Source organism: Paramormyrops kingsleyae, chromosome 18 (assembly GCF_048594095.1).
Source record: "Paramormyrops kingsleyae isolate MSU_618 chromosome 18, PKINGS_0.4, whole genome shotgun sequence".
Classification (NCBI taxonomy): domain Eukaryota; kingdom Metazoa; phylum Chordata; class Actinopteri; order Osteoglossiformes; family Mormyridae; genus Paramormyrops; species Paramormyrops kingsleyae.
The window spans coordinates 2468456-2491942 of record NC_132814.1 but is presented as its reverse complement, the minus strand read 5'-3'; the positions used below and the strand labels follow the sequence as shown (position 1 = coordinate 2491942).

The 23487-nt window shown below is 54.4% G+C and overlaps 11 non-coding genes and 6 pseudogenes across 11 annotated transcripts; all 17 read right to left on the bottom strand.

Annotated features, from left to right (window-relative positions):
- Positions 1 to 2371: 2371 nt before the first annotated feature.
- On the bottom strand, positions 2372 to 2485 carry LOC140580029 (U5 spliceosomal RNA). The gene has a single exon (XR_011983808.1). It is a non-coding gene; the product is annotated as a U5 spliceosomal RNA (small nuclear RNA).
- Positions 2486 to 2907: 422 nt separating this feature from the next.
- LOC140579893 (U2 spliceosomal RNA) lies at positions 2908 to 3131 on the bottom strand (annotated as a pseudogene).
- A 7833-nt stretch (positions 3132 to 10964) lies between these two features.
- On the bottom strand, positions 10965 to 11078 carry LOC140580028 (U5 spliceosomal RNA). The gene has a single exon (XR_011983807.1). It is a non-coding gene; the product is annotated as a U5 spliceosomal RNA (small nuclear RNA).
- A 444-nt stretch (positions 11079 to 11522) lies between these two features.
- Positions 11523 to 11564, bottom strand: LOC140580269 (U5 spliceosomal RNA; annotated as a pseudogene).
- Positions 11565 to 11970: 406 nt separating this feature from the next.
- Positions 11971 to 12162, bottom strand: LOC140579891 (U2 spliceosomal RNA). Its single transcript, XR_011983732.1, has one exon. It is a non-coding gene; the product is annotated as a U2 spliceosomal RNA (small nuclear RNA).
- A 195-nt stretch (positions 12163 to 12357) lies between these two features.
- On the bottom strand, positions 12358 to 12471 carry LOC140580027 (U5 spliceosomal RNA). The gene has a single exon (XR_011983806.1). It is a non-coding gene; the product is annotated as a U5 spliceosomal RNA (small nuclear RNA).
- Positions 12472 to 12915: 444 nt separating this feature from the next.
- Positions 12916 to 12957, bottom strand: LOC140580267 (U5 spliceosomal RNA; annotated as a pseudogene).
- A 415-nt stretch (positions 12958 to 13372) lies between these two features.
- On the bottom strand, positions 13373 to 13564 carry LOC140579879 (U2 spliceosomal RNA). The gene has a single exon (XR_011983723.1). It is a non-coding gene; the product is annotated as a U2 spliceosomal RNA (small nuclear RNA).
- Positions 13565 to 13759: 195 nt separating this feature from the next.
- LOC140580025 (U5 spliceosomal RNA) lies at positions 13760 to 13873 on the bottom strand. Its single transcript, XR_011983805.1, has one exon. It is a non-coding gene; the product is annotated as a U5 spliceosomal RNA (small nuclear RNA).
- Positions 13874 to 14317: 444 nt separating this feature from the next.
- On the bottom strand, positions 14318 to 14359 carry LOC140580266 (U5 spliceosomal RNA; annotated as a pseudogene).
- A 414-nt stretch (positions 14360 to 14773) lies between these two features.
- LOC140579867 (U2 spliceosomal RNA) lies at positions 14774 to 14965 on the bottom strand. Its single transcript, XR_011983713.1, has one exon. It is a non-coding gene; the product is annotated as a U2 spliceosomal RNA (small nuclear RNA).
- A 195-nt stretch (positions 14966 to 15160) lies between these two features.
- Positions 15161 to 15274, bottom strand: LOC140580024 (U5 spliceosomal RNA). The gene has a single exon (XR_011983804.1). It is a non-coding gene; the product is annotated as a U5 spliceosomal RNA (small nuclear RNA).
- Positions 15275 to 15718: 444 nt separating this feature from the next.
- Positions 15719 to 15760, bottom strand: LOC140580265 (U5 spliceosomal RNA; annotated as a pseudogene).
- Positions 15761 to 16174: 414 nt separating this feature from the next.
- On the bottom strand, positions 16175 to 16366 carry LOC140579855 (U2 spliceosomal RNA). The gene has a single exon (XR_011983702.1). It is a non-coding gene; the product is annotated as a U2 spliceosomal RNA (small nuclear RNA).
- A 195-nt stretch (positions 16367 to 16561) lies between these two features.
- On the bottom strand, positions 16562 to 16675 carry LOC140580023 (U5 spliceosomal RNA). Its single transcript, XR_011983803.1, has one exon. It is a non-coding gene; the product is annotated as a U5 spliceosomal RNA (small nuclear RNA).
- Positions 16676 to 17097: 422 nt separating this feature from the next.
- On the bottom strand, positions 17098 to 17290 carry LOC140579967 (U2 spliceosomal RNA). Its single transcript, XR_011983758.1, has one exon. It is a non-coding gene; the product is annotated as a U2 spliceosomal RNA (small nuclear RNA).
- A 5635-nt stretch (positions 17291 to 22925) lies between these two features.
- Positions 22926 to 23134, bottom strand: LOC140579905 (U2 spliceosomal RNA; annotated as a pseudogene).
- Positions 23135 to 23487: the final 353 nt, after the last annotated feature.

Below are 23487 nucleotides of genomic sequence, written 5' to 3'. Positions count from 1 at the left end.
ATCTCCACGTTCAGCTTCCAATAGCCCCTCCCGAAGGTAGGGGCGTCAATGGAAACTGTGGCCTCGACCGATGTATGGTCCGAGTACCACCGTGGAGACCTCAAAACCTTCCTAAAAACAACAGAGGGCGAAGCTAAAATATAATCAATACGGCTGCTGGCCCCACGACTGTTGTGCCAGGTATGGCCCGGATCTGTGGGGTTGCACGTTTTAAAACCATCAGAGAGGTTGAGGCTGCGGATCAAATTCCTAAAATGTTTAGTGCTGACATCCCCTTTCCCTTCTAAAAAAGTATTGAAGTCCCCTCCTAAAATTATGTGTCTATTAGTGACACAAAACTGGGCCAGCTCCTCAAAAAGCGCAATGCGGGACGAGGCCTCCACTGGAGCGTAAACGCACATCGCCCGGATGTGCTGACCTCTCCAGGTGGCGTCCACTCCCAAAACCCTTCCCTGCACTACAGTGAAGATACTCACATTCTCAAAGGCCCGGTCACCAAAAAGGATGCCGACGCCTGAAGAATAGACACCACCAACGCTCCAGCAGGACTTACCCCTCTTCCACGCTTGTGAGAAAAGAGCCACGTCCCGCTGGTCCCTGAGGTGGACTTCCTGCAAGAAACAGAGATTGAAAGGGGAGGATGTCAGTTCATCAAAGACCGCGGCCCTTTTGACTGGGTTCCTCAACCCTCTGACGTTAACAGTAAAAATTTTAAAATCAGCCATGGGGGGATTAAAAAAAGAATAAAACAATAAGAAATTAAAACCATAAAAATTTTAAAAACTATAAACCCTAAAACCAGCTATTAAGACCCCTGTTCCCCCTCCCCGCTCATGCCCAGAATTTTCCCCAGCATGGAGTCCTCCAGGTAGGCCTGGTCGTTTGGTGAAACCTCCAGGCCCGAAAAGGTAATGTCCTCCTGGGGAAGGGCTGGGGACAACATTGACAAATTCCAACTTATATCTTCTGTTTTGGGGGCGGGGGGCGATACGACCTGTACAGGGGCCTCAGCTGGGGGCGCCGCCTCCTTGGGGGTACCTGTTGCCTCCTCTGCTTCCTTCCTCGTCTTCTTAGTTTTGTCCTTGGGGTCACCCTTCTTCTTCCTTTTGGTGACCCCGGCCCGGGCCTGCGGGGACTGCCCAGCCTGAGCCCGGGGCCCCTCAGCCCCCAACGGGGTCTTCACTGGGGACCTGGCCACTTCTTCCTGGGCCCCCACTGACCTCTCCTGAGGCCCCCCTGGCTTTGGGGCAGGGAGCAGCTCCCGGTCCGGCACCCGCCTCACCTGCCCACCACCCGCCAGAACGCCCGCATAGGAGCGCTGGGGGCAGACACGGGCCAGGTGCTCCTCGCTGCTACAGTGGCGGCAACGTTGGGGGCCCTTACAGTCCTTAGCCATGTGCCCGGGCTCAAGGCAGTTACGGCACTTAAGGTCCGGGCAGTCCTCCGCCTTGTGTCCATGGCCCTGGCACGACCGGCAGAAGGTAGGCTGTCCAGTGTAGAACAGGTACCCCCTGTTGGGCCCGATGGAAAAGTAGGCTGGGGGATGAAGATATCCCCCCTTTCCATCCGGCCGCAGTCGCACCTGAAACCTCTGGGGATGGTTCCTCTGGACGCAGATCAGGTCCTCCAGCTTAAAGCCCAGCACACCAAACACCACCTCCCGGATGAAGAAGACCCTGTCGTGAAACTGGGCCTCTCCATCCAGGTTCCTCCAACGGAACCGGGCCGTGTTAAGCAGACCGCCACCTACCATCGGACCCGGTCCGGAGGAGGGGGTCGTCCCGGCCACTGGAGCCGCCGCTGGGGCCGTCACTGCCGTCCTGGGAGCCGTAGCTGCCATCCTCCAGCTGGGGTGCTCCGGCATCAGCCGTCCCACTCGGAGTGGAGCAAGGCGCAGTGTTCCAGAGGTCCTTCCGCCGTAGTCCAAGACGGGCTGAGCTAAAAACTAGACTAAAAAATAAAATAATAAAAGTGAATAAAAACAAACAAGGGCTGAAAAACACTAAAACAGGATACCAAGGTTCACCCCGTGGCAGCGGCGGTCAGGCCACCTGCTGGGCACGCATTAGGATCCCCTTGGTATCCGCTAAACTAAAAAACACGACGGGTAAAACGGCTAAGAAAAACGCCAAAAGTTTTTAAAAACTTGATCTTAGCCAAAAGGCCGAGAAGCGATACCCACAAATTGCGCCCCGCCGGGCGCCGGCATGCGGGATGCCGACGGAGCTGGCGCGGCTCAGCCCTCACCAGCCCCTCTGGCAGGTGTCGCCCGGCGAGTCCACGCGTGATCCAGGGAGACCACAGCCGCGCCACCGGGCACCTAACGCCAGCCGCTAAGCCGGGCCCAGTCTTCCTTTGACAGCAGCAGTGCAGCTCTGCTTGGGCAGAGCCTCCAAAAATACCATGAACTCATCGCTATCCCTCTCCACGGAAATCTTTAGTAAAAGGCGAAAGATTTATACGGGATGAAGAGAGACCCGAGTCGATATGGGGCCGCCGCCAAGCCCGTCGCCGTTAGCCGGGCCTGCGTGACGCCCCCGCTCGGAGTAGAATGCCCAGGGGCGTCGCAGCCGCCGTCCTCGGGGCCCCGACTCCTCCCTGTCCTCCTGTCCTCTCAAAAGACAGCAATCATTTTAACAAACATGAGGGGAAATTCAAAAGGCAAAGATGACATCATGCCTTACCTCAGCGCAGCTGTCCACCGCACAAACAGTGTGTCACCTTCCTTTAAAAAATAAAAAAAAAAATAAAAAAAAAAAGAAAAACGGCGGGAAACGGGGGGCCACGCACAGACAGGGTCCCCCCCCCTCACAGCACTCAGTCTATTAGTCACTCACTCACTCACTCACTCACTCACTCACTCACTCAGTCAGTCAGTCAGTTCTGCCTTTCGACAACAGGGGGCAGTAGAGGTGCACCATTCCCGGAAGCACTGCAATACCGGGTCGATGCGTGGAGCGGACGGGGCAAGCCCCACTTCCGGCTCCCTGTTCCAAAAATCCGTTTAATATGTGGTCCCCTCCATGGGGGACGTATCAGATATTAAACTGATAAGAACAGATTTTTTTTTTTTTTAATTCATCTTTATTCAACATTTCTGCTTACAATCTAAGAACAACACATAAAACTATAAAAACCCAACATTTTCCACATACTAACTAAAACAAACCCACATCAATACTAATCAAAATAGCACATATCAAAACCCATTTATACCCACAAACTTAATCCAACAGCATAATTAACAAAAACATATTACTGCCATAATAATACAAGACACCTTATAACATACAAATCTTAAAATATGAAACTACTCAAAACATTACAACACCCATTAAAACAGTATTAAATCCATAAATATAGCAGAAAATCTAAAATCTTTAAAAAGGTAAAACATTATCATCCTCAGACATATCCCCATTAAAACTAAGGTCTCCCCCAGACTCAACAGTGGCTAAAAAAGAACATTCATTTGCAATGTCCTGCTGCACTGGATAAGACCGTCTCTCAAGTGGGGAGACCAGAACACTTAGTAAGTCCATCTGCTCAAAAGGGGAAATCGCTTCTCGGCCTAAAGCAGTGTTCTCGTTCCTCCGGGCCTTCTTCCTCCTCCTGCTTTGGACAAACCTGGAGGGAGAGGTTGCGCGCTTTTCAGCCACGGCCAATGGACCCTTACCTGGGGACTCCACAGAAGCACTGGAGGCCGTGGACTCCCCATCGGCACTGGCGAAGGGCTGAGCCTCGGTGTTCCCAGCTCCCCTCTCGGCTCCCCCGTGCATCTCAGCGCAGCCCGGCAGTGCCTGCTGTCGGGCCCCGTCCACAGCCGAGCCCCGGGTAACGGCGTCGGCCCAGGACGGTTTGCGCTGAGGGCAGCTCCGAGCCAGATGGTCCTCACCTCTGCACAGGTTACACCGGAGGGGGCCCTTGCAGTCCTTCGCCAAGTGACCGACGTCCAGGCATCTCCAGCACTTCATGGTGGTACAGGAGTCCGCGGTGTGGCCCAGGCCGTGGCACAAGCGGCAGGAGGAGGGTTGCCCGGAGTAAAAAAGGTAGCCCTTGCAACGACCTATCATAAAATGAGCAGGTGGGTGGCTATACCCGTCAGGGGAGCTAGCGTCGGGGCGCAGGCACACCCGGAACTGCCTGCGCCCAGTCCAGACACCCAGCTGGTCTCTCACGTCCCTGTGCCCAGGGACCACGTCGACAAACCTGCCCAGGAAGGCAGCCACCGCTTCAGCTGGAACAAAGGGGTCCAAGACGTGGACGGTGATCACTCTCCGGTCCAGCTTCCACAGTGGCTCCACGTCATAGTACATCCGGCGAAGCTCTTCCTCCAAGCGGCTGCATGCAACCAACATCTTCTTGTAGCCCTCTTCCGTAGTGCAAGTCACATAGAAGAAGGCCGAAGACTGGTTGCGCTGCACACAGATGATGTCTTCCATGGTAAGTCCCAGGAGGCCGAAGAGCACCTCCCGGATGAAGGTCAGTCTCTCCGGGAAACTCTCCGGTTCCTCCTGGTGAGTCCACTTGAAGGCTGCTGTATGCCGGATGACTACGACGGTCCTGTGTGGGCTCCCGGACATCCTGGCGATGGTGGGCAAGAGAGTCCTCGGGAGCCGGGCAGGGAGTCGACGTGTCCCAGCTGGGTGCCTAAACTAATAAAAGCTGGAAATAAAACCCCAAGCTCACCCTGCGGGAACGGCGGTCAAGCCACCCGAACCTGCACGTTAGGCTTGCAAGGGCTACCCAAAATAAAAAAAGCGCTAAAAGGAGACAACAGCTAGCCCCGTGGCAGCGGCGGTCAAGCCACCTGCTGGTCACGCTTTAGGTTCGCTGTTGCCTCCACTAAAAAACCTGGCAATAAAAATCCCTCCAAAAAGCAGCACTTGATCTTAGCCAAAAGGCCGAGAAGCGATAAGAACAGATTTTTTTTTTTCCATACTTTATTAAACAGTTCTGCACATCATTTAAATCAACACCACCTGATCAAAACATATAAACATCAAGCCTACACTTTTAAAATTGGCATCGTCATCCATGCATATTAAAACAACCTTTCCAGCATACATCATAAACAAATATTACAACAATGTAAAAGGTTGAAATTTTTAACATAATACACATCAATGGCAATACAATAAAATCATAATAATAAGACATATTAAAACAGTATTAAACAAACAAATTATGCAGAACTATATACCATAAAATAATCAAAACAGTAATAAAATCAACAATTAAAATTACACACATTTACCCTTTAATTACATTCATCTGGCCATTTCTACAAATAAAATGTCACCTCAAATGCAAGCCATTAAAAGGTTAAAACCTTAAAAGAGGAACAGACCCACAGACCACAAATTTCAAACACAAGGGTCGGGTTAAAACAGGGTTATACACCATCCACACACATAAAATCTGAGACTTCGGGCATAAAATACGGTTAATCACAGAAACAAAGCACACCAAATAGATTAAAATGTTAATAGATAATGTTAATATTAATAAATACGTGCTAAAAGTGATCAACCAGTAGTGCACAATAAATTCTGTACATGCAATTATTAAAAAAGTATTTGAAATACAACACACGCGCAAAAAAACAAAGCACACTCACCTAAAACCCAAAGTACCTTCTGTGTGCTCCAGAAAGGTGCGTCATGTCCACCCTGTAGAATGGAGCGTCACCACCTAAACGAAACGGAGCTAAAGCCAAAAGAGGCCCTTCCACCTCTCCTTGGCCTCGTGGTAGCCCCGCTGGATGACGTCAGTCTCCATCCTGAAACCCAAGTCGGCCCGGATTTTACGGAACACCCCTTGTGCCTCCAGATGAACCCCTCTGCGGATGAGCGCGGTCCTGGCATTCCACAGCTCCCGCTTGGTAATGCTGACCAGCAGCCACATCCAGGGGCCGAAGGGGTTATGGAGGTTGGGGTCCCACCCCTTCAACACCTTGTCGTAGGTCAGACCGGGCTGCGGGTCCACACGTCCACACAGGCCCGCTACCAACCCCCAAACTCTCTGTGCATGCCCACAGTCCCAAAACACGTGCCTGATGGTCTCATCCTCACTGCACTCGGGCCTGGGGCAGCGGGAGTGTCTGGTCAGCTTATGCCTATGTAAGACGTCCCTGACTGGCAGCTTACCATGAAGGCACTGCCAGTTCAGGTCCTGCAGCCTGTGATCCAAACCCTTAGGCTGGATTCTCGCCCATGTGCCTTCCTCCAGGCCCAGCATGGCCCGAGTATCCCTATGACCAAGCAAAGCCCTGTAAAGCCGGAAAAGACTTACTCCACTTGACAGCGTGGCTGTAGTGGGCCGGCAGGGTCTCAGCCTTGGGGCCGAGGTTGGTCCACGACGCCACCAGACGTCTCATGGGGAGAGCCAGCCACAGACGCACAAAGTGCTGATGGGGGTGCTCGAGGGGAGCTGCCAGGCGCGCGCAGAGCTGCGAGAAGAACAGGCAGTCAAGCTTGAGAGGAAAGTCAATAACATCCCTCCCCCCACTGTCCTTTCCGAGATACATCACTTCCCTACGCACGTACTCGTACCTGCCCCCCCAGACGAGGTTGAAAACGTCCTTCGTCAGGCCTCTGCGCATGAAGCGGGGCAAAGGGTACACATGTGCAAGGTAGAGCAGGGTGGGAAGAATATCCACTTTTAAGGCTAAAACCTTACCTTGGAAGGACAGGGACCTGGACTTCCACAGTCCGATCTTCCGCCTGGCGATCGCCAACCGCCCCTCCCAGTTCAAACGGGCGGCACCATCCGAAAGGAAGTTGACCCCCAACACTTTGAGAGGTTCGTCACAGAGGGTGAGACCACCTGCGACGTCCTCCCTCGCCTTCCAGCTGCCGAAATACTTGGCCACCGACTTACTGAGGTTGAGCGTCGCGCCGGAGGCCCTACCGAATGCATGAACAAGGCTCATGGCATGACCGAGAGACTGATCCGAGCAGACGAAAAGGGTGGTGTCGTCTGCGTACTGGGTCAGTTTAACAGTTTTCCCCCGACTTCCTGGGATAAGAAGGCCATCGACCCCGGGGTGGGTGCGAATGGCGCACGCCAGTGGCTCTATATAGAGCGCGTAGAGGGGGGGGGGGAGGGGACATCCCTGCCTCACTCCACTCAGCTGGGGCACCAAGTCACTCAGGAAGCCATTGATAACAACATGGCTTCCAACTTCGTTATACAAAGTGTGTAACCACCCCAGATAATTGGGTCCAAAGCCAAACTTACCCAATACTTGAAACAGGAAGCGGTGATCTACCCGGTCAAAGGCTTTCTCCTGGTCCAAGCTGACCAGCAGGAGAGGGAGGTTCCTGTCCTCCACCCAGGCGATGGCGTCGCGGATGAGATGGAGGTTCCACGTCGCCGATCGACCCGGTACTCCACACGTCTGATCGCTGTGTACCAGATGAGCCATGGCCTTCTTCAGGCGTTCGGTAAGGGTCTTTGCGATGAGCTTTGTGTCTACACAAAGCATGGTCAGGGGCCTCCAGTTGCCAAGGTCGGCACGATCGCCCTTCTTGTGCAACAGAGAAAGAACCCCTGACCTCATGCTCCTAGTGAGCAAACCCCGGCGCTGAACGTCCTCTACAACCTGCAGTAATTCCGGCCCGAGGACATCCCAAAAGGTGGAATAAAATTCCACCGGGAGCCCATCAAGGCCCGGTACCTTGCGGCGGTTCATCTTGCCAAGCACTGCGGTCAGCTCGGCCAAGGTGATGGGGGCTTCTAAGCCGTCACGAATGTCACTGGGAAGACAAGGTGAGATGTTGTCTAGGAACCGCTCCCCTGCAACCGGGTCCGTGTCCCTAACCTTAAAAAGATCACAATAAAACAATTTTGCAACCTCCAGCATGTCTGATGTTGTAGTTACCTTGTTGCTATTTGAGGCACGGAGAGAGACAAAGCTCTTCTCCTCCCGGGCTTCCCTGGCTCTCTGGAAAAAAAAGGCGTTGCACTTTTCATTGTTTTCCAACAGGCACATTTTGTCGCGGAGCATTAGGGCCGAGGCAGCCTGTTCATGCAGGCGCCTCAGCTCACCCTTTATGTCAAGCAGTCGCTCGTGGTCGATGGTGCCCCCGTTGTTGTGAGCGGCGTATTCATCCCGCAACCTTCTCTCCAGCTGCAGAATGGAGAATTTCTTCTCCATCCTGCGCTGCTTGCTGTACTGCATGGAGAAGGTTCGGATCCTATCCTTCACACTCTCCCACCATTCGGCCACGGAGGGGAAGGTAGGCTTGTCCTTCTGCCACTCGGAGAAGTGATCTAAAAAAAGGTGTCTAAAATCGCTCTCCTCCAGGATCTGCAGGTTCATTTTCCAATAGCCACCCCCATATTCAGGGGCGTCTATGGAAACAGTGGCCTCCACTGCCAAGTGGTCAGTGGGCCACTGTGGGGAGAGGGACACCTTTTTAAAAACAACGGGGGGTGAGGCTAAAATATAGTCGATGCGACTGCTGGCTCCGCGACTATTGTGCCAGGTGAAGCCCGGCATGCTGGGGTTGCATATCTTAAAACCATCAACAAGTTTAAAGGAACGAATAAAATGGCGAAAGTGCCCAGAGCTGACATCCTGTCTACCCTCCAACGAGATGTTAAAGTCCCCTCCTAAAATCAAGTGTCGATCTGTGACACAGAACGGGGACAACTCTTCAAAGAGAGTTATACGGGACGAGGCCTCCACTGGAGCGTAGACACATATGGCCCGGAGGCGCTGTCCCCTCCATGTGGCGTCCACCCCCAAAACCCTACCTTGAAGAACGGTAAACGATCTTACTTCTTCAAAGGCGCGGTCGCCAAAAAGGATCCCGACGCCTGAGGAGTGGACACCACCTACGCTCCAGTAGGATCTACCCCTCTTCCATTGTCGTGAAAAGAGAGCCTCGTCCCGCTGGTCCCGGAGGTGGACTTCCTGCAGAAAACAAATGCTGAAGGGAGAAGATGCCAGCTGATTAAAAACAGATGTGCGCTTTAAAACGTTCCTCAAACCCCTGACATTCAAGGTGACAATATTAAAATTGGCCATGAAATGTTAAAAAGGTAAAATACAATTACAAACAACACACTAAAATAATAAAAGCCAGCCATTAAAAACAATACCGCATTACTGCCCCCCCTCCTCAGTCAAACCCAAAAGGCCCCCCAGTTCCAGCCCCCCCAGGTACTCCTGTTCATTTGCTTTGTCCTGCACACTGCTGTACTCCTGGGGGGGCGCAGGGGACTGTCCCAAGTCCCACACCAGATGGGGGGCCCCCAATGTCGGGGAGGGGGGACTCTCTCGGCCTTGGTCCCCGGCCGCCACTGCTGGCAAGGTGGCAGCCGGAGGGCTGGATGCGTCGGGTTGTGCCTCCCTTCTGCTCTTCTTCCTCCTCCGGGGGGATGCGCCGCTCTTTCTCCTCCTGCTGCTGACACCTGGAGCCAGGACTGGAGACCCCTCCTGCATTGCAGTCGCTGTCGCTGGGGCCTCCTCCACCTCGGCCAGGGCATCTCCTCCTGCCCCCGCCGCCGACTGTTCCTGCCCGGACGTGGGGGCTTGCGCTCCCCCACCACTCTCCTTGCCGACAGCTCTGCTGCCTAACAGAGCGTCGGCGTATGACGTTTTCCGTTGGGGGCAGGAACGAGCCAGATGGTCCTCACCGTTGCAGTGGATGCAGCGACGGGGGCCCTTGCAGTCCCTGGCCATGTGCCCCGGCTCCAGGCAGTTGCGGCAGCGCAGGTTGGCGCATCCCTCCAGAGTATGTCCAAAGGTGTGACACTGTCGGCAGAAGGGAGGCTGTCCGGAATAAAACAAGTAAGCCTTATTGCCCTGTAGATTAAAATAGGCTGGGGGATGACTAAAACCGCCCGCCCCATTAGCGTCCGGGCGCAGGCGGGCCTGGAACTGGCGTCGACCAGTCCAGATCCCCAGCTCATCCCGGATGTCCTTGTGGCCAGGAAGGAGGTCCACATACTTGTTCAAGAACTGGCGGACGGCTTCGCCGGACACATGCGGGTTAAAACAATGTACCGTAATTACCCGCTTGTCGGGCCACCACAGCGGCTCGACGGTGTATCGTCCCAGGAGAGGGTGCTGGGCCCTCTCCTTGCTCCGCTCCAGGACCTTGGTGTAGCTCTCGTCGGTGGACAGGGTGACCTCGAAGAACTGGAAAGGTCCATTCCGCTGCACACACAGGATGTCCTCCATGCGCAGGCCCAGCTCCCCGAAGGCCACCTCCCGGATGAAGGCCAGGCGGTCGGGGAAGGTGCCTACCTCCCCTTCGGCCCTCCAGCAGAACCGGGCGGTATTACGCAGGCCACCGCCTGCTACCAGCCACGGCCCGCTGAAGGGCTTCCTCGCTGCTCCGCCGGCCGTCGACATCCGGGATGGTCCACCGACGTCGTTCCTGGAGCAGAGTCCTCCTGCCGCCGTGGTCCCGACGTCCGCCGTGGTCCGGCCGCCGTCCGCCAATCCGGGATGAGCCGAGGAATGCTAAACTATAAAAGCAACTAAAAAAATAAAAACACCAGTTCACCCGGCAGGGCGGCGGACAGGCCACCAGCCACTGCGGGATCCCCAGCCTAATAAAAACGAAAATAAAAGCAGGGATAAAAGGCTAAAAGGAAGGCACGGGTCGCCCCGTGGCAGCGGCGGTCAAGCCACCTACTGGTCACGCATTAGGGTCACCGTGCCTTCCTCTAAAAAACCCGACGCAGTCCGTTAAAAGCGATAAAAAGAGCGTAAAATCCACTTGATCTTAGCCAAAAGGCCGAGAAGCGATACCCACAAATTGCGCCCCGCCGGGCGCCGGCATGCGGGATGCCGACGGAGCTGGCGCGGCTCAGCCCTCACCAGCCCCTCTGGCAGGTGTCGCCCGGCGAGTCCACGCGTGATCCAGGGAGACCACAGCCGCGCCACCGGGCACCTAACGCCAGCCGCTAAGCCGGGCCCAGTCTTCCTTTGACAGCAGCAGTGCAGCTCTGCTTGGGCAGAGCCTCCAAAAATACCATGAACTCATCGCTATCCCTCTCCACGGAAATCTTTAGTAAAAGGCGAAAGATTTATACGGGATGAAGAGAGACCCGAGTCGATATGGGGCCGCCGCCAAGCCCGTCGCCGTTAGCCGGGCCTGCGTGACGCCCCCGCTCGGAGTAGAATGCCCAGGGGCGTCGCAGCCGCCGTCCTCGGGGCCCCGACTCCTCCCTGTCCTCCTGTCCTCTCAAAAGACAGCAATCATTTTAACAAACATGAGGGGAAATTCAAAAGGCAAAGATGACATCATGCCTTACCTCAGCGCAGCTGTCCACCGCACAAACAGTGTGTCACCTTCCTTTAAAAAAAAAAATAAAAAAGAAAAAAAAAAAGAAAAACGGCGGGAAACGGGGGCCACGCACAGACAGGGTCCCCCCCCCTCACAGCACTCAGTCTATTAGTCACTCACTCACTCACTCAGTCAGTCAGTCAGTCAGTCAGTCAGTCAGTCAGTTCTGCCTTTTGACAACAGGGGGCAGTAGAGGTGCACCATTCCCGGAAGCACGGAAATCTTTAGTAAAAGGCGAAAGATTTATACGGGATGAAGAGAGACCCGAGTCGATATGGGGCCGCCGCCAAGCCCGTCGCCGTTAGCCGGGCCTGCGTGACGCCCCCGCTCGGAGTAGAATGCCCAGGGGCGTCGCAGCCGCCGTCCTCGGGGCCCCGACTCCTCCCTGTCCTCCTGTCCTCTCAAAAGACAGCAATCATTTTAACAAACATGAGGGGAAATTCAAAAGGCAAAGATGACATCATGCCTTACCTCAGCGCAGCTGTCCACCGCACAAACAGTGTGTCACCTTCCTTTAAAAAAAAAAAAAAAAAAAAAAAGAAAAACGGCGGGAAACGGGGGCCACGCACAGACAGGGCCCCCCCCCTCACAGCACTCAGTCAGTCAGTCAGTCAGTCAGTCAGTCAGTCAGTCAGTTCTGCCTTTCGACAACAGGGGGCAGTAGAGGTGCACCATTCCCGGAAGCACTGCAATACCGGGTCGATGCGTGGAGCGGACGGGGCAAGCCCCACTTCCGGCTCCCTGTTCCAAAAATCCGTTTAATATGTGGTCCCCTCCATGGGGGACGTATCAGATATTAAACTGATAAGAACAGATACTACACTTGATCTTAGCCAAAAGGCCGAGAAGCGATACCCACAAACTGCGCCCCGCCGGGCGCCGGCATGCGGGATGCCGACGGAGCTGGCGCGGCTCAGCCCTCACCAGCCCCTCTGGCAGGTGTCGCCCGGCGAGTCCACGCGTGATCCAGGGAGACCACAGCCGCGCCACCGGGCACCTAACGCCAGCCGCTAAGCCGGGCCCAGTCTTCCTTTGACAGCAGCAGTGCAGCTCTGCTTGGGCAGAGCCTCCAAAAATACCATGAACTCATCGCTATCCCTCTCCACGGAAATCTTTAGTAAAAGGCGAAAGATTTATACGGGATGAAGAGAGACCCGAGTCGATATGGGGCCGCCGCCAAGCCCGTCGCCGTTAGCCGGGCCTGCGTGACGCCCCCGCTCGGAGTAGAATGCCCAGGGGCGTCGCAGCCGCCGTCCTCGGGGCCCCGACTCCTCCCTGTCCTCCTGTCCTCTCAAAAGACAGCAATCATTTTAACAAACATGAGGGGAAATTCAAAAGGCAAAGATGACATCATGCCTTACCTCAGCGCAGCTGTCCACCGCACAAACAGTGTGTCACCTTCCTTTAAAAAAAAAAATAAAAAAGAAAAAAAAAAAGAAAAACGGCGGGAAACGGGGGCCACGCACAGACAGGGTCCCCCCCCCTCACAGCACTCAGTCTATTAGTCACTCACTCACTCACTCAGTCAGTCAGTCAGTCAGTCAGTCAGTCAGTCAGTTCTGCCTTTTGACAACAGGGGGCAGTAGAGGTGCACCATTCCCGGAAGCACGGAAATCTTTAGTAAAAGGCGAAAGATTTATACGGGATGAAGAGAGACCCGAGTCGATATGGGGCCGCCGCCAAGCCCGTCGCCGTTAGCCGGGCCTGCGTGACGCCCCCGCTCGGAGTAGAATGCCCAGGGGCGTCGCAGCCGCCGTCCTCGGGGCCCCGACTCCTCCCTGTCCTCCTGTCCTCTCAAAAGACAGCAATCATTTTAACAAACATGAGGGGAAATTCAAAAGGCAAAGATGACATCATGCCTTACCTCAGCGCAGCTGTCCACCGCACAAACAGTGTGTCACCTTCCTTTAAAAAAAAAAAAAAAAAAAAAAAAGAAAAACGGCGGGAAACGGGGGCCACGCACAGACAGGGCCCCCCCCCTCACAGCACTCAGTCAGTCAGTCAGTCAGTCAGTCAGTCAGTCAGTCAGTCAGTCAGTTCTGCCTTTCGACAACAGGGGGCAGTAGAGGTGCACCATTCCCGGAAGCACTGCAATACCGGGTCGATGCGTGGAGCGGACGGGGCAAGCCCCACTTCCGGCTCCCTGTTCCAAAAATCCGTTTAATATGTGGTCCCCTCCATGGGGGACGTATCAGATATTAAACTGATAAGAACAGATACTACACTTGATCTTAGCCAAAAGGCCGAGAAGCGATACCCACAAACTGCGCCCCGCCGGGCGCCGGCATGCGGGATGCCGACGGAGCTGGCGCGGCTCAGCCCTCACCAGCCCCTCTGGCAGGTGTCGCCCGGCGAGTCCACGCGTGATCCAGGGAGACCACAGCCGCGCCACCGGGCACCTAACGCCAGCCGCTAAGCCGGGCCCAGTCTTCCTTTGACAGCAGCAGTGCAGCTCTGCTTGGGCAGAGCCTCCAAAAATACCATGAACTCATCGCTATCCCTCTCCACGGAAATCTTTAGTAAAAGGCGAAAGATTTATACGGGATGAAGAGAGACCCGAGTCGATATGGGGCCGCCGCCAAGCCCGTCGCCGTTAGCCGGGCCTGCGTGACGCCCCCGCTCGGAGTAGAATGCCCAGGGGCGTCGCAGCCGCCGTCCTCGGGGCCCCGACTCCTCCCTGTCCTCCTGTCCTCTCAAAAGACAGCAATCATTTTAACAAACATGAGGGGAAATTCAAAAGGCAAAGATGACATCATGCCTTACCTCAGCGCAGCTGTCCACCGCACAAACAGTGTGTCACCTTCCTTTAAAAAAAAAAATAAAAAAGAAAAAAAAAAAGAAAAACGGCGGGAAACGGGGGCCACGCACAGACAGGGTCCCCCCCCCTCACAGCACTCAGTCTATTAGTCACTCACTCACTCACTCAGTCAGTCAGTCAGTCAGTCAGTCAGTCAGTCAGTTCTGCCTTTTGACAACAGGGGGCAGTAGAGGTGCACCATTCCCGGAAGCACGGAAATCTTTAGTAAAAGGCGAAAGATTTATACGGGATGAAGAGAGACCCGAGTCGATATGGGGCCGCCGCCAAGCCCGTCGCCGTTAGCCGGGCCTGCGTGACGCCCCCGCTCGGAGTAGAATGCCCAGGGGCGTCGCAGCCGCCGTCCTCGGGGCCCCGACTCCTCCCTGTCCTCCTGTCCTCTCAAAAGACAGCAATCATTTTAACAAACATGAGGGGAAATTCAAAAGGCAAAGATGACATCATGCCTTACCTCAGCGCAGCTGTCCACCGCACAAACAGTGTGTCACCTTCCTTTAAAAAAAAAAAAAAAAAAAAAAAGAAAAACGGCGGGAAACGGGGGCCACGCACAGACAGGGCCCCCCCCCTCACAGCACTCAGTCAGTCAGTCAGTCAGTCAGTCAGTCAGTCAGTCAGTCAGTCAGTTCTGCCTTTCGACAACAGGGGGCAGTAGAGGTGCACCATTCCCGGAAGCACTGCAATACCGGGTCGATGCGTGGAGCGGACGGGGCAAGCCCCACTTCCGGCTCCCTGTTCCAAAAATCCGTTTAATATGTGGTCCCCTCCATGGGGGACGTATCAGATATTAAACTGATAAGAACAGATACTACACTTGATCTTAGCCAAAAGGCCGAGAAGCGATACCCACAAACTGCGCCCCGCCGGGCGCCGGCATGCGGGATGCCGACGGAGCTGGCGCGGCTCAGCCCTCACCAGCCCCTCTGGCAGGTGTCGCCCGGCGAGTCCACGCGTGATCCAGGGAGACCACAGCCGCGCCACCGGGCACCTAACGCCAGCCGCTAAGCCGGGCCCAGTCTTCCTTTGACAGCAGCAGTGCAGCTCTGCTTGGGCAGAGCCTCCAAAAATACCATGAACTCATCGCTATCCCTCTCCACGGAAATCTTTAGTAAAAGGCGAAAGATTTATACGGGATGAAGAGAGACCCGAGTCGATATGGGGCCGCCGCCAAGCCCGTCGCCGTTAGCCGGGCCTGCGTGACGCCCCCGCTCGGAGTAGAATGCCCAGGGGCGTCGCAGCCGCCGTCCTCGGGGCCCCGACTCCTCCCTGTCCTCCTGTCCTCTCAAAAGACAGCAATCATTTTAACAAACATGAGGGGAAATTCAAAAGGCAAAGATGACATCATGCCTTACCTCAGCGCAGCTGTCCACCGCACAAACAGTGTGTCACCTTCCTTTAAAAAAAAAAATAAAAAAGAAAAAAAAAAAGAAAAACGGCGGGAAACGGGGGCCACGCACAGACAGGGTCCCCCCCCCTCACAGCACTCAGTCTATTAGTCACTCACTCACTCACTCAGTCAGTCAGTCAGTCAGTCAGTCAGTCAGTCAGTTCTGCCTTTTGACAACAGGGGGCAGTAGAGGTGCACCATTCCCGGAAGCACGGAAATCTTTAGTAAAAGGCGAAAGATTTATACGGGATGAAGAGAGACCCGAGTCGATATGGGGCCGCCGCCAAGCCCGTCGCCGTTAGCCGGGCCTGCGTGACGCCCCCGCTCGGAGTAGAATGCCCAGGGGCGTCGCAGCCGCCGTCCTCGGGGCCCCGACTCCTCCCTGTCCTCCTGTCCTCTCAAAAGACAGCAATCATTTTAACAAACATGAGGGGAAATTCAAAAGGCAAAGATGACATCATGCCTTACCTCAGCGCAGCTGTCCACCGCACAAACAGTGTGTCACCTTCCTTTAAAAAAAAAAAAAAAAAAAAAAAGAAAAACGGCGGGAAACGGGGGCCACGCACAGACAGGGCCCCCCCCCTCACAGCACTCAGTCAGTCAGTCAGTCAGTCAGTCAGTCAGTCAGTCAGTCAGTCAGTTCTGCCTTTCGACAACAGGGGGCAGTAGAGGTGCACCATTCCCGGAAGCACTGCAATACCGGGTCGATGCGTGGAGCGGACGGGGCAAGCCCCACTTCCGGCTCCCTGTTCCAAAAATCCGTTTAATATGTGGTCCCCTCCATGGGGGACGTATCAGATATTAAACTGATAAGAACAGATACTACACTTGATCTTAGCCAAAAGGCCGAGAAGCGATACCCACAAATTGCGCCCCGCCGGGCGCCGGCATGCGGGATGCCGACGGAGCTGGCGCGGCTCAGCCCTCACCAGCCCCTCTGGCAGGTGTCGCCCGGCGAGTCCACGCGTGATCCAGGGAGACCACAGCCGCGCCACCGGGCACCTAACGCCAGCCGCTAAGCCGGGCCCAGTCTTCCTTTGACAGCAGCAGTGCAGCTCTGCTTGGGCAGAGCCTCCAAAAATACCATGAACTCATCGCTATCCCTCTCCACGGAAATCTTTAGTAAAAGGCGAAAGATTTATACGGGATGAAGAGAGACCCGAGTCGATATGGGGCCGCCGCCAAGCCCGTCGCCGTTAGCCGGGCCTGCGTGACGCCCCCGCTCGGAGTAGAATGCCCAGGGGCGTCGCAGCCGCCGTCCTCGGGGCCCCGACTCCTCCCTGTCCTCCTGTCCTCTCAAAAGACAGCAATCATTTTAACAAACATGAGGGGAAATTCAAAAGGCAAAGATGACATCATGCCTTACCTCAGCGCAGCTGTCCACCACACAAACAGTGTGTCACCTTCCTTTAAAAAATAAAAAAAAAAATAAAAAAAAAAAGAAAAACGGCGGGAAACGGGGGGCCACGCACAGACAGGGTCCCCCCCCCTCACAGCACTCAGTCTATTAGTCACTCACTCACTCACTCACTCACTCACTCAGTCAGTCAGTCAGTCAGTCAGTTCTGCCTTTCGACAACAGGGGGCAGTAGAGGTGCACCATTCCCGGAAGCACTGCAATACCGGGTCGATGCGTGGAGCGGACGGGGCAAGCCCCACTTCCGGCTCCCTGTTCCAAAAATCCGTTTAATATGTGGTCCCCTCCATGGGGGACGTATCAGATATTAAACTGATAAGAACAGATTTTTTTTTTTTTTTTTTTTTTCCGTACCAGTCAGAGTTGGATACCCGTCGCTTCATCAACTCGGCCAACCTTCACTCATCATTCCGGCTATTTCAAATTCAATTACAATTTTTATTTCAATCAATAAAATATTACAATTATAATCTCCTTAAAAGGATTTCAAACAAGACATTAACACACCGTTAAAATTCAGCCCATATCAGAGTTTAAAATTTAAATATAAAATACATAAACCACACCAGACATTCAATAAATAAGCAAATATTAATCAAAAACCATTGAGTGTCAGTGGTTATTTTCAAAATCACCCCCAGGCTTAAAATCCCATTGCAAAGGGTTTCCGATCCTTGTGAACTTTATGGTGTGACACTGAAAAAAAACATTAACGCACCACCAAGAAAGGCACAGTATAAGGTGCGTGCGTTCACAACTCACGTGCCACACCGACCTTCCTGGATGGAGCTCGTACTCACCAAGATGTTAGTGGGGCTATGGCCGCAGAAGGCCCTTCCACCTTTCCTTGGCCTCGTGGTAGCCCCACTGGATGATGTCCCGCTCCATCCTGAAATCCAAGTCCGCCACAATCTTTCGATATAATCCCCAGGCCCTCAAATCTGCCCCTTTATGGATGAGTGCCGACCTTGCATTCCAAAGTTCACGTTTGGTCATGCTGATCAGCAGCCACATCCGGGGCGGGAAGGGAGTCTGAGGACCTTGGGGCCACCCCATCATCACCTTATCGTAGGACAACACAAACTGCGGGTCTAGTTCCCTGCACAGGCCTTGCACTGATCTCCAGACCTCCCTGGCATACCCACAGTCCCAAAAGGCGTGCCTGAGGGTCTCCTCCTCTGAGCACTCGGGACGTGGGCAGCCTGAGTGTCTGGTCAGCTTGTGCCTGTACAGTACATCCCTGACCGGCAGCTTACCATGCACACACTGCCAGTTCAGGTCCTGCAGCCGGTTATCCAACCCCTTGGGCTGGATCCTGGTCCAGGTGTCCTTCTCCAGGCCCAGCACAGCACGGGTTCCCCTCTTCACCAGCACAGCCCGATACAGGGCTCGGTGCCTGGTGAGGGTCCCTGGGGGGAGACCTGCCGGAAGAGACTTACTCCACTTAATAGCATGGTGATAGTGGGTCGGCAGCGTCTCCGCCTTGGGCCCGGCGTTGGACCACGACGTCAACAGACGTCTCATGGGCAGGGCCAGCCACAAGTGAACAAAATACTGGTGGGGGTGTTCTAGGGGAGCCACCAGACGTGCACAGATCTGGGAGAAGAACAGGCAGTCAAGCTTGAGAGGGAAGTCAGGAACATCCCTCCCCCCACTGTCCTTTCCAAGGTACATCACTTCCCTCCTCACATACTCATACCTGCCGCCCCAAACAAGGTTAAACACATCCTTAGTTAAGCCTCTCCGCATGAAGCGGGGCATGGGGAACACATGGGCGAGGTAGAGGAGGGTGGGAAGGATATCAACCTTCAAGGCGAGAACCTTACCCAGGAAGGACAGGGACCTGGCCTTCCACATCCCCATCTTCCGCCTGGTGATCGTCAAACGCTCTTCCCAGTTTACCCGGGCAGCACCTTTCGAAAGAAAGTTAACCCCCAACACCTTGAGAGGGCCGCCGCAGAGAGTGAGCCCCCCCGGGACGTCCTCTCTCGCCTTCCAGCTGCCAAAGTACTTGACCACCGACTTGTTAAGGTTAAGTGCAGCCCCGGAGGCCTTCCCGAACGCCTGCACCAAGCCCAGGGCGTGACCGAGCGCATGGTCCGAGCACACAAACAGAGTGGTATCGTCTGCGTACTGGGCCAGCTTTACCGTCAGGCCCCCACTCCCTGGCAGGATCAGGCCGTTGATACCTGGATGGGCACGGATGGCGCTCGCCAGCGGCTCTATATATAGAGCGTAGAGGAGGGGGGAGAGAGGGCAACCCTGCCTCACTCCACTTGACTGGGGAACCCAATCACTGAGGGAACCATTAATCGACACATGGCTACCAACCTCAGTATAAAGCGCATGAACCCATCCCAAGAACTTAGGCCCAAAACCTAGCCTGCTCAATACCCCAAACAGGAAGCAGTGGTCCACTCGGTCAAACGCCTTCTCCTGGTCCAAGCTAACGAGTGCCAGAGGGACATTCCTGTCCTCAGCCCAGGCGATCGCGTCCCGAATTAAATGTAAATTCCAAGTCGCAGATCGACCCGGGACCCCGCAAGTCTGGTCACTATGGACCAGGTGGGTCATGGCCTTTTTTAGGCGCTCAGTTAGGGTCTTTGCTATGATCTTTGCATCTACGCAAAGCATTGTCAGGGGTCTCCAGTTGCCAAGTTCGGCACGATCGCCCTTCTTGTACAACAAAGACAAGACCCCTGACCGCATGCTCTTGGTGAGCATGCCCTGACGCTGCACGTCCTCAGCCACTTCTAGCAGCTCCGGCCCGAGGACTTCCCAAAACGTGGAATAGAATTCCACGGGGAGTCCATCGAGACCAGGAACTTTGCGCCGGTTCATTTTGCCTAGCACCTCAGTCAGCTCGGCTAGAGTGAAGGGGGCATCTAAGCTGTCCCTTGCCTCACTGGGAAGACTAGGTTTGAGTTTAGATAAAAACTGCTCCCCTAGCTCAGGTTCGGTCTCCCTTTTCTTAAAAAGGTCACCGTAAAAACATTTAGCAACCTCCAGCATCCGGGCCGAATCGGAGACCAGGTTGCCTCCTTGGTCCCGGAGGGCAGTGAAACACTTTTCCTCACGGGCCAGTTTCACCTTATTAAAGAAGAAGGCTGTACATTTCTCATTCTCCTCCCTTTCCAAAGCCCTGGCCCAAAACAAGGAGGCCGCAGCCGATTGCTCGTGCAGGCCCCTCAGCTTAGCTTTGGCTGCCTGCACCTCCTCAAAGTTAAAAGCCCCTCCGTTGTTGTGGCGGGCATACTCCCTCTGCAGCCTGGTCTCTAGCCGTTGGATTTCGTAAAGCCTTTTAGCTTTACGCTGGCCGCAATAGTGGATAGCTAGAGCTCTAACCCTCTCTTTTACGCTCTCCCACCATGCGGCCGTGGAGACGTAGGCTGCCTTACAGCCCCGCCACGCAGTAAAATGATCCAGGAAGAGAGACCTAAAGTCTCTCTCTTCTAAGATCTCCACGTTCAGCTTCCAATAGCCCCTCCCGAAGGTAGGGGCGTCGATGGAAACTGTGGCCTCGACCGATGTATGGTCCGAGTACCACCGTGGAGACCTCAAAACCTTCCTAAAAACAACAGAGGGCGAAGCTAAAATATAATCAATACGGCTGCTGGCCCCACGACTGTTGTGCCAGGTATGGCCCGGATCTGTGGGGTTGCACGTTTTAAAACCATCAGAGAGGTTGAGGCTGCGGATCAAATTCCTAAAATGTTTAGTGCTGACATCCCCTTTCCCTTCTAAAAAAGTATTGAAGTCCCCTCCTAAAATTATGTGTCTATTAGTGACACAAAACTGGGCCAGCTCCTCAAAAAGCGCAATGCGGGACGAGGCCTCCACTGGAGCGTAAACGCACATCGCCCGGATGTGCTGACCTCTCCAGGTGGCGTCCACTCCCAAAACCCTTCCCTGCACTACAGTGAAGGTACTCACATTCTCAAAGGCCCGGTCACCAAAAAGGATGCCGACGCCTGAAGAATGGACACCACCAACGCTCCAGCAGGACTTACCCCTCTTCCACGCTTGTGAGAAAAGAGCCACGTCCCGCTGGTCCCTGAGGTGGACTTCCTGCAAGAAACAGAGATTGAAAGGGGAGGATGTCAGTTCATCAAAGACCGCGGCCCTTTTGACTGGGTTCCTCAACCCTCTGACGTTAACAGTAAAAATTTTAAAATCAGCCATGGGGGGATTAAAAAAAGAATAAAACAATAAGAAATTAAAACCATAAAAATTTTAAAAACTATAAACCCTAAAACCAGCTATTAAGACCCCTGTTCCCCCTCCCCGCTCATGCCCAGAATTTTCCCCAGCATGGAGTCCTCCAGGTAGGCCTGGTCGTTTGGTGAAACCTCCAGGCCCGAAAAGGTAATGTCCTCCTGGGGAAGGGCTGGGGACAACATTGACAAATTCCAACTTATATCTTCTGTTTTGGGGGCGGGGGGCGATACGACCTGTACAGGGGCCTCAGCTGGGGGCGCCGCCTCCTTGGGGGTACCTGTTGCCTCCTCTGCTTCCTTCCTCGTCTTCTTAGTTTTGTCCTTGGGGTCACCCTTCTTCTTCCTTTTGGTGACCCCGGCCCGGGCCTGCGGGGACTGCCCAGCCTGAGCCCGGGGCCCCTCAGCCCCCAACGGGGTCTTCACTGGGGACCTGGCCACTTCTTCCTGGGCCCCCACTGACCTCTCCTGAGGCCCCCCTGGCTTTGGGGCAGGGAGCAGCTCCCGGTCCGGCACCCGCCTCACCTGCCCACCACCCGCCAGAACGCCCGCATAGGAGCGCTGGGGGCAGACACGGGCCAGGTGCTCCTCGCTGCTACAGTGGCGGCAACGTTGGGGGCCCTTACAGTCCTTAGCCATGTGCCCGGGCTCAAGGCAGTTACGGCACTTAAGGTCCGGGCAGTCCTCCGCCTTGTGTCCATGGCCCTGGCACGACCGGCAGAAGGTAGGCTGTCCAGTGTAGAACAGGTACCCCCTGTTGGGCCCGATGGAAAAGTAGGCTGGGGGATGAAGATATCCCCCCTTTCCATCCGGCCGCAGTCGCACCTGAAACTGGCGGCGCCCATTCCACACACCCAGCTCGTCCCGGACGTCTCTGTGTCCTGGTAAAACCTCAACGTGTTTAGTGAGGAAATGGCAGACGGCCTCCGCCGACACGTAAGGATTGAACACATGCACCGTTACCACCCGCTTGTCCGTAAACCACAAGGGCTCAACCGAGTACATATTCAAGAGCAGGTGGTCGGACTTGCTCTGCTCCAGCACCCTCCGGTATGCCTCCTCAGAGGCCAAGGTAACATCCAGAAACCTCTGGGGATGGTTCCTCTGGACGCAGATCAGGTCCTCCAGCTTAAAGCCCAGCACACCAAACACCACCTCCCGGATGAAGAAGACCCTGTCGTGAAACTGGGCCTCTCCATCCAGGTTCCTCCAACGGAACCGGGCCGTGTTAAGCAGACCGCCACCTACCATCGGACCCGGTCCGGAGGAGGGGGTCGTCCCGGCCACTGGAGCCGCCGCTGGGGCCGTCACTGCCGTCCTGGGAGCCGTAGCTGCCGTCCTCCAGCTGGGGTGCTCCGGCATCAGCCGTCCCACTCGGAGTGGAGCAAGGCGCAGTGTTCCAGAGGTCCTTCCGCCGTAGTCCAAGACGGGCTGAGCTAAAAACTAGACTAAAAAATAAAATAATAAAAGTGAATAAAAACAAACAAGGGCTGAAAAACACTAAAACAGGATACCAAGGTTCACCCCGTGGCAGCGGCGGTCAGGCCACCTGCTGGGCACGCATTAGGATCCCCTTGGTATCCGCTAAACTAAAAAACACGACGGGTAAAACGGCTAAGAAAAACGCCAAAAGTTTTTAAAAACTTGATCTTAGCCAAAAGGCCGAGAAGCGATACCCACAAATTGCGCCCCGCCGGGCGCCGGCATGCGGGATGCCGACGGAGCTGGCGCGGCTCAGCCCTCACCAGCCCCTCAGTCAGTTCTGCCTTTCGACAACAGGGGGCAGTAGAGGTGCACCATTCCCGGAAGCACTGCAATACCGGGTCGATGCGTGGAGCGGACGGGGCAAGCCCCACTTCCGGCTCCCTGTTCCAAAAATCCGTTTAATATGTGGTCCCCTCCATGGGGGACGTATCAGATATTAAACTGATAAGAACAGATTTTTTTTTCCAATACTTTATTTAACAGTTCTGCACACACATTGACACAAGCAATTTAAGACATTGAATAAAAACCACACTTTTAAAACATGGCATTGTCAACACGGAATATTAAAACAACCTCTTCCTGCAAAAACAGTACTCATCATAAAGCAACATAACAACAATGTAAAAGGTTGAAATTTTCCAAGTTATACACATCAATGCCTGTACAACCAAACATTAATAATATATATTAAAATAGAATTAAACAAGCAAAATATGCAGAACTATATATAAACAATACAATCAACAATTAAAATTACAAACAAATAACCTTTAATTACATTGATATGGCCATTTATACAAATAAAATGTCACCTCAAATGCAAGTCATTAAAAAGTTAAAACCTTAAAAGAGGAACAGAC